Raw genomic sequence first — 11,630 nt, 5'->3', positions numbered from 1 at the left:
GCCATGTGACGTTCAGTGTTTTTGATACTGTGACAACAGTCGAGGCTCCGACAATGAGCCAGGTCAGGTCTAGTGAAGTGAATACGGTAACAGCTGAAGCGGTGTGGCAGAGCAGGAAAGATGTAGGCTGTCTCCGCCCCCCCCTGGTGCATGCTCCGGAGTGCCATGCAATCCCAGTGCCTCTCTGTTCTGTACAGAGAAGTGCAGGAAGAGTGCAGCTCTGGGGTAAGCAGATAAGGGCTGTGTATGGGGCCTCTGCCCAGGTGTATTCGGTGCATAGCACATACTCACACAACGACCGGTGCCTTGCCCCAAGCAAATCACAGAGGGGCAGAGGTTCCTGGAGGAACCCGGAAGCAAAAGTGAAGTGTAATAAGTCTCCGCAGATACTGCTGCATGGGCAGGAGAACACTAAGGATGGGGGATCAGCATGAAGAGCTGCATCAGAGGGGCACACGGGACGCCCACACTGCCAGCAGTGACGAAGGGGGAGAGGAGGAGGAAGAGGATGGAGGTAAAGCAGACGAGGTGTTTGCAGACCCTTTGATACTGCAAAATGTACGTGTTTTGGGGTTACCAGGTGACCCACAAGCTGAGGTCAACTCGGATGACCAGGATTTTGTGGCGATTGGTTCTACTGGAGACGTTGATAGAGGTGATGCACTAGAGTTACAGGAGGTAACCTCTCAGGAGACGGACATCATGGAATATGAGCCCAGATCTGAGAGGTTTGCAAGAACCAAGGGTATCACTGGTAGCTCAGGGGCCCCGAAGACCAAGAGGAGATGTAGCGTTCTTTGCACCGTTTACTGCGTGGAGAGTGAACTGTCGGGAGAGCCTCCCCCTGTGTACTCTGCTGATCAGAGTAATCTGCCAGATGTCCCTACAAGGAGCTCCGAGAGGGTAGCTTACGAGCTGCCCCTTTCCCCGACCAGCCTGGACCTGGATTTGTCACCTTACTTGATCAGCAGCTTGGCAGACCCAGGGAACAAGGTGCTGATGAACTGTCGGGTGTGTTTGGAGGACAGGTCCATCAAACCCCTTGTTTGCTGCAAGAAACCTGTTTGTGAGGAATGTCTGAAGAGATACTTGAGCTCCCAGGTAACATCTGGTTTTTTTTGCTATGTCAAACTACTGTAGATCTCTGTAAGATATGATGTGCCTTGTCCAGGAAGCTAACACTCTTAACACTTACAGCTTATCACACTGCCCAGGTCTGCCCAGCCACTTGAGAGGTTGTGGTTGAGAGTTATACTTCCTTGATCTTCTTGGTATCTTATCACTGCTAAGCAGCATGCTTGCCACCTACCACAAATGTGATAATTAGTTTGATATTTCTAGGAGTTAGTGCAAAGTCATTGCAAGGACACGATGTGCTGGACATGGAATGTGACCAACCTACTTACTAGTGTTACTATGATTATTAAAGTGCCAAGATGAACAAGTAGAAATGCATTGAATAAAAAAATAAAAACTCAATTTCAGCCAACCGTCCATTTATTAATTTGGGAAGATTATCCTACTTAACCATTTCAGTAGTAGGTGGATGACCAGGAGATCATAGCATTACTTTGTGGTATTTTGATCACCCACTCCAGCAAATATCTGCTTTAACATGATATTTAAAAACACTATACAAAAAGACAAACAAAAAATAAGATGTTGTTTTCAGCTACCATCAGTTGATATCATGTTAGAATCAACATCAAAATAATGTATCAGGTGTCTCCCATAATAATAATTTAAAAAATAATAATGTTGCAAGTTCCATAAGCCTTGTTGGTCAGATCTTGTATATTACAGTGGGTTTAAGAGAATAGCTCAGAACATCCACTTCCCTTGTGTCAATAGCTGGCTTTTGTGATATAGTCACTTCCTGTGTAACTGGTTTAAATGCATGTTCTTCTGCTTTGAAAACAACCTGTCCCAGACACAGAGCATGTTTTGTGATGAAGGCAATGAGGATGTGGGGAGTTGTTTTTAACAACTACCCACATCCAACAAGGAGCCTGCAAACTACTTTGCTAGAAAGCCTGAATCTGATCTTCTTAGCACTGATACATTGATGACAAACCAGATCTACTGTAAACACTCCCAGGCAAAGTGGCAGACTTATATGTTTTCTAACATGCCATAACTATTCAGGTCAGTTGGTGTTTTTTCACCATTTCATTTTCTATTATCATACTTGGTTTTAGGAAGACAAAGGACTTTGTTAAAGTAGGTTAGGGGTATTTCTCCATCTGTGGCTAAAACAACAACTTCAACAATTCTGGATGAGGATTGTACATGCTTGTTGGCGTACCCTTATACAGGCCTTCATGATTTCATAATATAAGTATCACACAGAGTTATTTCAAGCCAATAAAAATTACATTAGGATTATATCGGTCCTATGTAAGGAAGAACCAACCCAGTGTTTATTTTGTTTTTTCTTCTCAATTTAAAACATTACAGAGTTAGTTGCTAAATAGTACATTAGGAGGGGTAGCAATATTATTTGTTCTTTATATTCTAGTATTTTATCTTACGGATATTTTTTTCTAATAAATTATTTTTTTAGAAAGAAGAATAAATCGCCAGTGTTTGTTCAAAATGCAACAATCCAGTAAATTGTGGCCTCAAAGGGAATTTAATTATATAAGTAGAGAGATTTTACTTTTATTTTTTTACTATTAAAAACCAGTTGCTAAGGTTTTGCTACAGATATAACACATTTGAAACTGTAGGCAACAGTAAATCAACAGGTAGATCTAGAGGGTTTTTCTTTTGGTTTTAACATCATCTCTCAGGATCATCAGCCAACCAGTTCCCAACATGTTTGTGGCTGAGAACCATGTAGGTCCCAGTGGCTGGAGGGACACAACATGTATTCCCCTGATGTGAATAAAGAGAGATCCTTGCTGAGGGAGCCAACAGCAATCTTCAGGTATTTGGTGTGATGACCATGTCAACATCAGGTACGCTATAATCCTATAACCTGGCAAAATTTGATTAGCAACATACAAATAGACTTGGCTTTTGGGAACCTGGTTCCTTTTAAGACACAGCTCCAGGAGCAGACACTAGTAACAGTCTAGGGGAAGCTGAACTGCTATGGTAGTTGGTCTGTGTTTGCATGGATGCAGCATTCTTCTCTGGACTTTTACTTTACATGTTCCAATTAAGAAAGATCCATAACCTGTGGTGAGAACATGTCCATGCTTGTGTAACAATAAAAGTACACCAATTGTGTTTGAGACAAAGAATAACAGCAAAAACTGAGCACTGTCCAGTCCATAAGCAAAGCTCTCAGATTTCCTTTTTGTCTTCTTGTCAGGAAAGGAGAATTTATCACGCTTTGTAGCAAGTACGTTGAGGAAATTTGAATATAATGCCAGGGCCAACTTCCTGTTTTTTTGTTTTTTTTTAACACGCTCCTCAAAGTTAATCCCCTATTTCCTTACCTTGAAATACTTTGCGTCAATAATATGATGTGAGTTGTATTTCAAAAACTACTATAGAACAGGCCTTGACAACCTTCATAATTTAAGAGACAGCTCCTCTCTAGGTCCCCAGACTAACCAAGTTTTCAAGATAAATTGGAATTTAATTTTATTACTGTAAATTTGAAAAATCCTATAACTCTGGAAGGATTAAGACCCTCAAGGACAGAAAGACACAGATGCTCCAGGCTGACATGTGTTTTATTTACTGTTGTACCAATCACCACCAATAGTCCCTCTTGGATCTAGAAGGCCTGTGATCCATTTCTCCAGTTAGACATTTTGATACCATCATATGTTTTTATACCTGTACATTGTATGATTTCCATGGACATACAAATAAAAAAATAATTCACGTCTCATCGGGTCTTTAAAGCAGGGCTTGACAAATTTGTTGTGAATCTAGGCGCCAGGTAAAAAAGTTAGGAGCCAGGATTTTTTTAAACTAACAGTTGGTTAGGAGTGATCTGATCATCATCAGCCCACTTACTAAACTCACAGCGTTTGACCTGGAAGCACCCTGGACTTTCAGGTCAGTGCTGTTTTTTTTTTATTATTATTTTTTTTTTTTTTAACTCTTTCGATGCTGATGTTCCATTGGAGCACAGCATTGACTGATATTTAGTCCCCACAAGCTTGTGGGGAAAAATGTTAACCCCTGCAATGCCACGAATGTGTCATATACAAGTGTGGCATTGAAGGGGTTAACGCTGCACTGTCGCTCTCATGGAGCGATCAGGCAGCAGGGGGGTGTTGGGGCTGGTGTCCACACTCATGTGGAGACCAAAGAACCTTCTCCCCTGTCCCTGAAGCTGCCTCTGGCAGCTGGGACTCAATTGCTGGTCTATAGAGCAGCCATTGCAGGGAGGGGAGTCTTTGATGACTGCTGTAGGCTTCCATGCCTACAGGAATCAAAGGGCTTGTGGGGGCTCGTTTTTGCTGTTGCTGGTCTGCCAGGCAGACCACCAGCAGCAGAGCCCCGTACAAAACGGGAATTAACCCCTGCAATGCCGCGAATGTGTCATACACAAGTGTGGCATTGAAGGGGTTAACGCTGCACTGTCGCTCTTATGGAGCGATCAGGCAGCATGGGGGGTGTTGGGTCAGGTCCCCACACTTGTGTGGGGAACCAATCAACACACAACCCCCTTCCCTGAAGCTGCCTGTGGCAGCTGAAAACACGATTGCTGGTTTTCCAGCAACCGCGGTTTCAGCCTACAGGATCACTCCGTGGGAGTGACCTCAGGCTCGGGCTCTGAGTGGCTGTGCTGTCTGCCCAGACTCCTGGGCAGACAGCAGCAGCGCCCCCGTGTGGTGACTCAGCCTCTTACATCCACAATTTTTTCTGGATGTAAGAGGCTGACAAAACCTAGGCGCCAGGACAAAATTCTCTGTCGCCATGGCGACCGGGATTTGTCGAGCCCTGCTTTAAAGGATTTTATTCAAGGCCTTGGACTGGGATCTCACATTGAGGTCAGTGTGGCTCGTGCATGATTCTTACTCTTAGACTTTCCCTTGGACCAAAGTATTTATTGTGTGGTTTGTGTCCTTGAGTCGCAAATATAAAAAAGGAAGGTACAGATTGGAATGGTGAAGTTCCTGGCTATGGTGATGAGCTGGTTAGTCCAAAGATTAGATCGGGATATTAACTACAGATAGCATTGTGATATATTATCTTTGGCTTCCAAAATATGCATGTAGCTAATTTTAAAAAGAAGTCTACATTGCAGTCTTCAAGATAAGCTCATATAGATTATGTCTGTCTGGCATGAATTACTACTCTGCTGAATTTAACTAAATTCAGTACTAGAAATGTAATTTGTAGCACCGCTAAAAGCACAGACCCTTCTCAGAAATTTCTTAATAATGTAACTTTCTTTCTCTGTCATCATTTGTGCCGGGAACACTTAATTGTCATGAGACAACAAAGCAGGCATTGATGGGTTGTTGCCATAGGTACTGCGAAAGCTTAAAACTTTTTTGGTTGTGCTTATGTTATTAAACCTTCAGAGGAAAGAATATGATGACAGATCTACTAATTAATACTGTGGGGCACAATTAATGGTTTGTCTGAGTGGAACAGCACCTTAAATCATACTAAAGGTCAAGTCTTAATTGGAAACTTAGGTTTGACAGATGTAACTAGGTTGGTCCTTGGCTTGTACACTAGCCCTGTTTGTTCAATTGGTTACCCAGAGTACTGATCTGGCTTGTAATAGCCTTTGTGCTTCAAAAGTGGCATCACTGGCTAATAAATAAGTCCTTCATTTAGTGCTGGTCATGTGTGTTTTTTTTTTTTTTAAAACCAAATACTATAAAAGTGCAAATTAAATGGTGTTGATAAATTAATGTATCCTTAAAATATGAAGTGTACTGCATAAAATCCCTTTTATGTTAGGTTGTTTTTTTCTTGTTTTACATGAGCAGATGCTTTAGATGTTGCAAGGAGCAATGTTCTTGCTGGCTTTGAAATGATTGTTGGTTGTGTGTGTGTGTGTATATGTGTATATATATATATATATATATATATATATTATTATTATTTTTATTTTTTTTTAAATGATCAACATAGAGAGTAAAACGCTACACTATTAATGTACTTTGTATGTCTTGTTTGAGGTTTTTCTTGGAAACTGTCACTTATCATAACCCAATCTCCCTGGTGTAACCTCTATCCTAGTTCTTTGGGACCTTTTCATACTGTTCATTAGGTCTAGATGAGATTTGCATGTACAGTTATTACCTACATAAAACTATAGATCAATTTAAAGATAAAAACTAGTGTAGTGCTTTGACATTTTTTTTGTTTTGAGTCTTGAGGTTTTTTCTTGTAAGCGGACATGGTGACCAATGTTCCCTCAAATTTTTCTTGGGTGGTGTGCGCAGAAAATTTCTGTTGTGCAAAATTTTTCCCAGAGCCAAAATTTTGTGCGCACAATATGCTTCTCCAGTCCATATAAAATTGGTGGAGCTGAAAAAAAAATCACATTGCAAGGGGGTGGAGCTATATATTTGCAACCCTTTTGACTCCATGGTCTATTCTAAAGGTGAAATTCTCACCGCAAAAATTAATTATGAGCGAATCATGAGCGGGGGCTCCGGGCTGCATAAAGGATCAATATATATATATATTATTATTTTTTTTTATTGGGAAAAACTGCATACCATTGACAGGGGTACAGCATAACACCTATCACTATATACTGAGGCACACATTGACTGGGGTACAGCATATCACTATATACTGAGGCACACATTGACTGGGGTACAGCATAACACCTATCACTATATACTGAGGCAGACATTGACGGTGGTACAGCATAACACCTATCACTATATACTGAGGCACACATTGACTGGGGTACAGCATAACACCTATCACTATATACTGAGGCACACATTGACGGTGGTACAGCATAACACCTATCACTATATACTGAGGCACAGCACAACACCTATCACTATACATTGAGCCAGACATTGCCAATAATGTAGCATAACCCCTATCACTATATACTAAGCCAAACATTGATGTGGTGTAGGCCTACTGCTTCAGTGTCTGGCTTAGTGTATAGGGATGCACCGAAATGAAAATTCTGGACCGAAAATTCAGCAATCACTTTATTAAAAATAACACACCAAAATTGGACAAAAACCCCAACAACAATATTATATATATATATATGTATATGTGTATATGTGTATATATATATATATATATATATATATATATATATATAATATATATATATATATAATTATATACATACATACATACATACATACATACACACACATATATACTGTATTGGCTCGAATATAGGCCGCACTTTTTTCCCCCACTTTAAGTTTTTAAAGTGGGGGTGCGGCCTATATTCGGGGTCTAGCGCCCGGGCAGGCAGCGGGGTTTGGATACAGATCCCCCGCAGCGGTGCAGGGGACCTGCATCCTAATCCCTGATACGCTCAGACAGCCTCCCCTGCCAGCACTTCCCATGGGGGGGGGGGTGTGCCGGCACGGGAGGTTGTCTAAGTGCATCGTGCGGACCGTCCGCACGATGCGTTTTACCTCTGCCCCGCCCCCCCCCCCGACTTACCGACGGCACCGGAAGTTGTATACGCGTATTGCGTAGATGTCCCCCGCCGGCCCCGCAAGACACCCGGGAGTCTGCTCCGGTAAGTGAGGAGGACAGTGGTAGCATATCTCGGGCAGGGAGGAGGACAGTGGTAGCATATCTCGGGCAGGGAGGAGGACAGTGGTAGCATATCTCGGGGAGGGAGGACAGTGGCAGCATATCTCGGGCAGGGAGGACAGTGGTAGCATATTTCGGGGGGGGGGGAGACAGAGTGGCAGCATGTTTTTTTTGGTGCTTTTTTAAAGAAAAAAACTTTTTTTCTTTAAAAAAGCACCAAACTTTTAGGGTGCGGCCTATATACGGGGGCGGCCTATATCCGAGCCAATACGGTATACATACACACACATATATATATATATATATATATATATATATAATTGCTAACAGCAATCACACTCCTATCATGCCCAGGCAGCCAGTACATGCTGGAACCTGGGCATCATATTAATGTGATTACAGCCTCCCTATGCCATGCTACCCCCCCTTACACATCCATGCTATCTCACACACACACACACTCATTCACAAACATTCAGCATAAACTACAGCATAACACCCATCACTCTCACACTTACTAATCCACTCTCACTTAATGTTTTCCTACCTTTCCTCTGTTAGTTACTTTTCCTCCTCCTCTTCGTTCTTCCACTTGACTCTTCTTCTTCTTCTGTGTCCTGTCCTTCCGGTGCAGTAAAGAAGGTGGGCGTGGCTTCAGTGCTGTGTGCCGGGATCTGACATCAAATCTCGACGTACAGCATCAGTTGCCGCGCGCATAGCAAGGGAGCAGGATCAGAGGTCTGTATTAACAGACCTCCCGCTCCCTTGATTGATTTTAAGCCAGTTGGGGTGAGATTTTTCATCTCCCCAACCGCGGTTGCTCCTCCATCGGTGGACATTAATGTCCGTATCTGGAGGAGTGCCAGCGTCACCCTGGAAGGACTGCCCGCCCCCCCCCCCCAGCTCCCCGTTAGGTACTGTGCGCACAATGTTAGAACGTGTGCGCTCCCTCGAAAAGTTATGTGCGCGCGCACAAGCGCACAGCTTAGAGGGAACACTGATGGTGACCTATATCACCCTCTTCATGGTGGTTTCCAAGAGTAATTTGTCAAGTTACAGCCTTACCCCACCGTGAAAGGCTTTGCCTTTGAACTTGCGTGACCTTTATCAAAGTACGTATGGCTGGTGGGAAATCATATGTACAATTATTCTTTCACAGAATTGCACGAACTTGCCAACATTTGTAGGGGGTCTTTAGCTAACCCCCCCCCAAAAAACCTGGAAAAGTGGCACATGCATGTTTATTTACCCTCTTTGCTATGAAGCCCCTAAATAAGATCGTGTACAACCAATTACCTTCAGAAGTTACATAATTAGTTAAATAAAGTCCATACAACTTCAAGGAGCTGGAGCAGTTTTGCCTTGAAGAATGGGGGGGGGGGAATCAGTGGCTAGATGTGCCAAGCTTATAGATACATACCCCAATGGGATGGCTCTACAAATTATTGACTTTGGGGGGTGAATAGCTTTTTTTTGTCTTATTTCTTGTTTGTTTAACAATAAAAAAAACATTTGCATCTTTAAAGTGGTAGGCATGCTGTGTAAATCAAATGATGCAAACCCCCCAACAAATCCCATTCAGCCATAATTCACCCCCCCCATTTAGTTTAACCACTCAAATTACACATTGTCTTTTGAAAGCACGTATAATATTATATACGCCGATCAGCCGTAACATTATGACCACTGATAGGTGAAGTGATCCTCCTAGATTGTAAGCTCATTTGAGCAGGGCCCTCCTTACCTGTTGTTTCTGTAAGTCAAATTGTTATGTTACATACTACTTGTTATGCCCTGTCTATCCATTGTACAGCGCTACGGAATTTGATGGCGCTATATAAAACAATAAATAATAATAATAAGCTTGTTTTATTATATACAAAAAAATGGGAACTCTATAAAGTTCCACAATTCAACTCTCCTATTCATCGATTTATCACTTATTCACTCTTTGGAGCATGGTATACAATGCTCAAAACATGTCAGACTGTATGGGGAGGGTGTTGGACAAAAATAAAGATTCTAGTATGGAAATTGGTGATCCAGTCTGTTAATGATTATTGAAGGTAGAGAAAGGGTTGGCTGTACTCTTTATGCATGATATCAGTCAAATGTGGAAGAATTATATGGGCTATCCTCATGTATTCAGCACATGGTGAGACAAACATTGGTGTTCTAGCTTTTGTAGACTATGGCTTTTATACAGGGACAATTTACAACATTTACCAAGTGGCCCAGTAATATAGCACTTCAAAACAGATTTTGTGTACTATTCAGTTCTTTCTTGAATGAATTTGAAAATAGAACAGAACGGAAAGCACTTAACATATCCACAGCTGAACAAAGAATCCAGCGTTGGGATAAATGTTGCCTGGAGTCATTGTTCTAGACAAAAATACCCTATAGTCTCATAAGCTTTGAATCAAAAAAGCCAAGTGATAGTTGCCCACTCAATCCTTTTTCCTATCTCTCCGGGTCTCCCATGGTGGCCAGGGAACTACAGTGTCATTTTATGTATTAAAAAGACCGTCACAAATTATTTTGTCTCATCATTAGTACAGCGCATGTTTTTGGGATCTCTTAAAATGTGCAGTAAGTGTTTCTGTCAGACCTGTGTTAATCAAACAGCCACCTGTTTAGTCTGCACTGTTAGCCATATTTGAGGACCAAAGTTCAGAGATTCTGGCATAATGCGTTCAGTCATTTAGAGATTGACTTTTTGTCCCACATAGTTCACCCATACTTTTCTATGTTTATCCAAGTGATATATGCACACCTGGGAACTTCCCAGCATAGGCTATCAAGAGCTGTTGTTCTTCTGTGTGGCTTTGTGAAGCGGCATGACTAGCTGTGCATAGGGGTGGGATTAGCTGTGTGTAGGTGCAGGGCTAGCCACATACATCCTCTGGGTTAAAAGTGGACCAGGAGGGTAGAAAGTGTGCGTGTCCAAATGTGGCTTCCCTGTCTGGAGAAGGAAGAAACTGACCCAGAGACTAGGAGAAGCAGGGTATCAACTGGAGACTCCAGGTCAAACCTGGAGAATTCCCAGGTGTTGATATTTGCATTGATTTTTCAAACCCATTAACTGCTGCGGATTGCTGGTTGTCCTTGAGGACTTCTATGGGAGCCACAGCTAATTAGTTTAATAGCTATTTTCTTAGGCTAGACTACTTGAACAAATTGTCAGCGTTGAGACAAACCAGGGTTACATGACTCCAGTCCTCCAAACAGGCCAGAAATTATGTGTATCCTACGTAGTAAAAAAGTAGTATCTTAACAAGTTTGTAGATGAGCCGCCAATGCGCAAGTTGAGATTGTGGCCTGTTTGCAGCTCGTGTTTTGTCTGACCACCCACAAAAAACGTTTTACTACAGGTGCGTAAATGGGGAAAAAATGCTGCTTGAATTAAGTTGATTTGATCTATGGTAGAGTATTTCAAGCAATTTTTTCTCAGAAAAATTGATATGTAGCCTTTTTTTAATTACAACTAGATTTTATCTCTTTGGAAGTATTTTGCACTAGAAAATGTTACGATAAAATAGACCTTACCTATGTATCAGATATTGTAAATAATGCCTGGTATTCAGACCATCTTCAGGCATTGTATATCATTGACCTGCCTGGAATACATAAATCATGGATCGCCAATGCCACCTTTTGTCCCAACTGATCCAATCATTTGTTTACTCTATTCGATGGTGCCAGCCTTGGGCGTAAGCCAAAGAAACCTGAGCTGTGTCCAAAATTTTAATTATACCACGTTTGGTTTTCACGGCTCATTTATGTCACCTAGGCCTTAAATACGTGCTATACTTTAAATTAGGGCAGTTGTAATAATAATTATTTTTACATCAGCATGTTAGTTTTAATATCTTGCATTTGTGCAATATAATTTGCTAATTGTCCCAGAGCCCAGGGTGATGTATGTACAGTAGCCTCTAAATCTCATCAGT

At 41.8% G+C, this 11,630-nt stretch overlaps 1 pseudogene; it reads left to right on the top strand.

Moving 5' to 3' along the window:
• Positions 1 to 417: 417 nt before the first annotated feature.
• Positions 418 to 11,630, top strand: part of LOC149275595 (E3 ubiquitin-protein ligase RNF217 pseudogene) — a 37,733-nt pseudogene continuing 26,520 nt past the window's right edge.

This window comes from Sceloporus occidentalis, unplaced genomic scaffold (assembly GCF_023333645.1).
Source record: "Sceloporus occidentalis isolate IW3139 unplaced genomic scaffold, rSceOcc1.0.p SCAF_277, whole genome shotgun sequence".
Classification (NCBI taxonomy): domain Eukaryota; kingdom Metazoa; phylum Chordata; class Lepidosauria; order Squamata; family Phrynosomatidae; genus Sceloporus; species Sceloporus occidentalis.
Note: the sequence above shows the minus strand (reverse complement) of the source record. Positions and strands in the feature narration are given on the sequence as shown.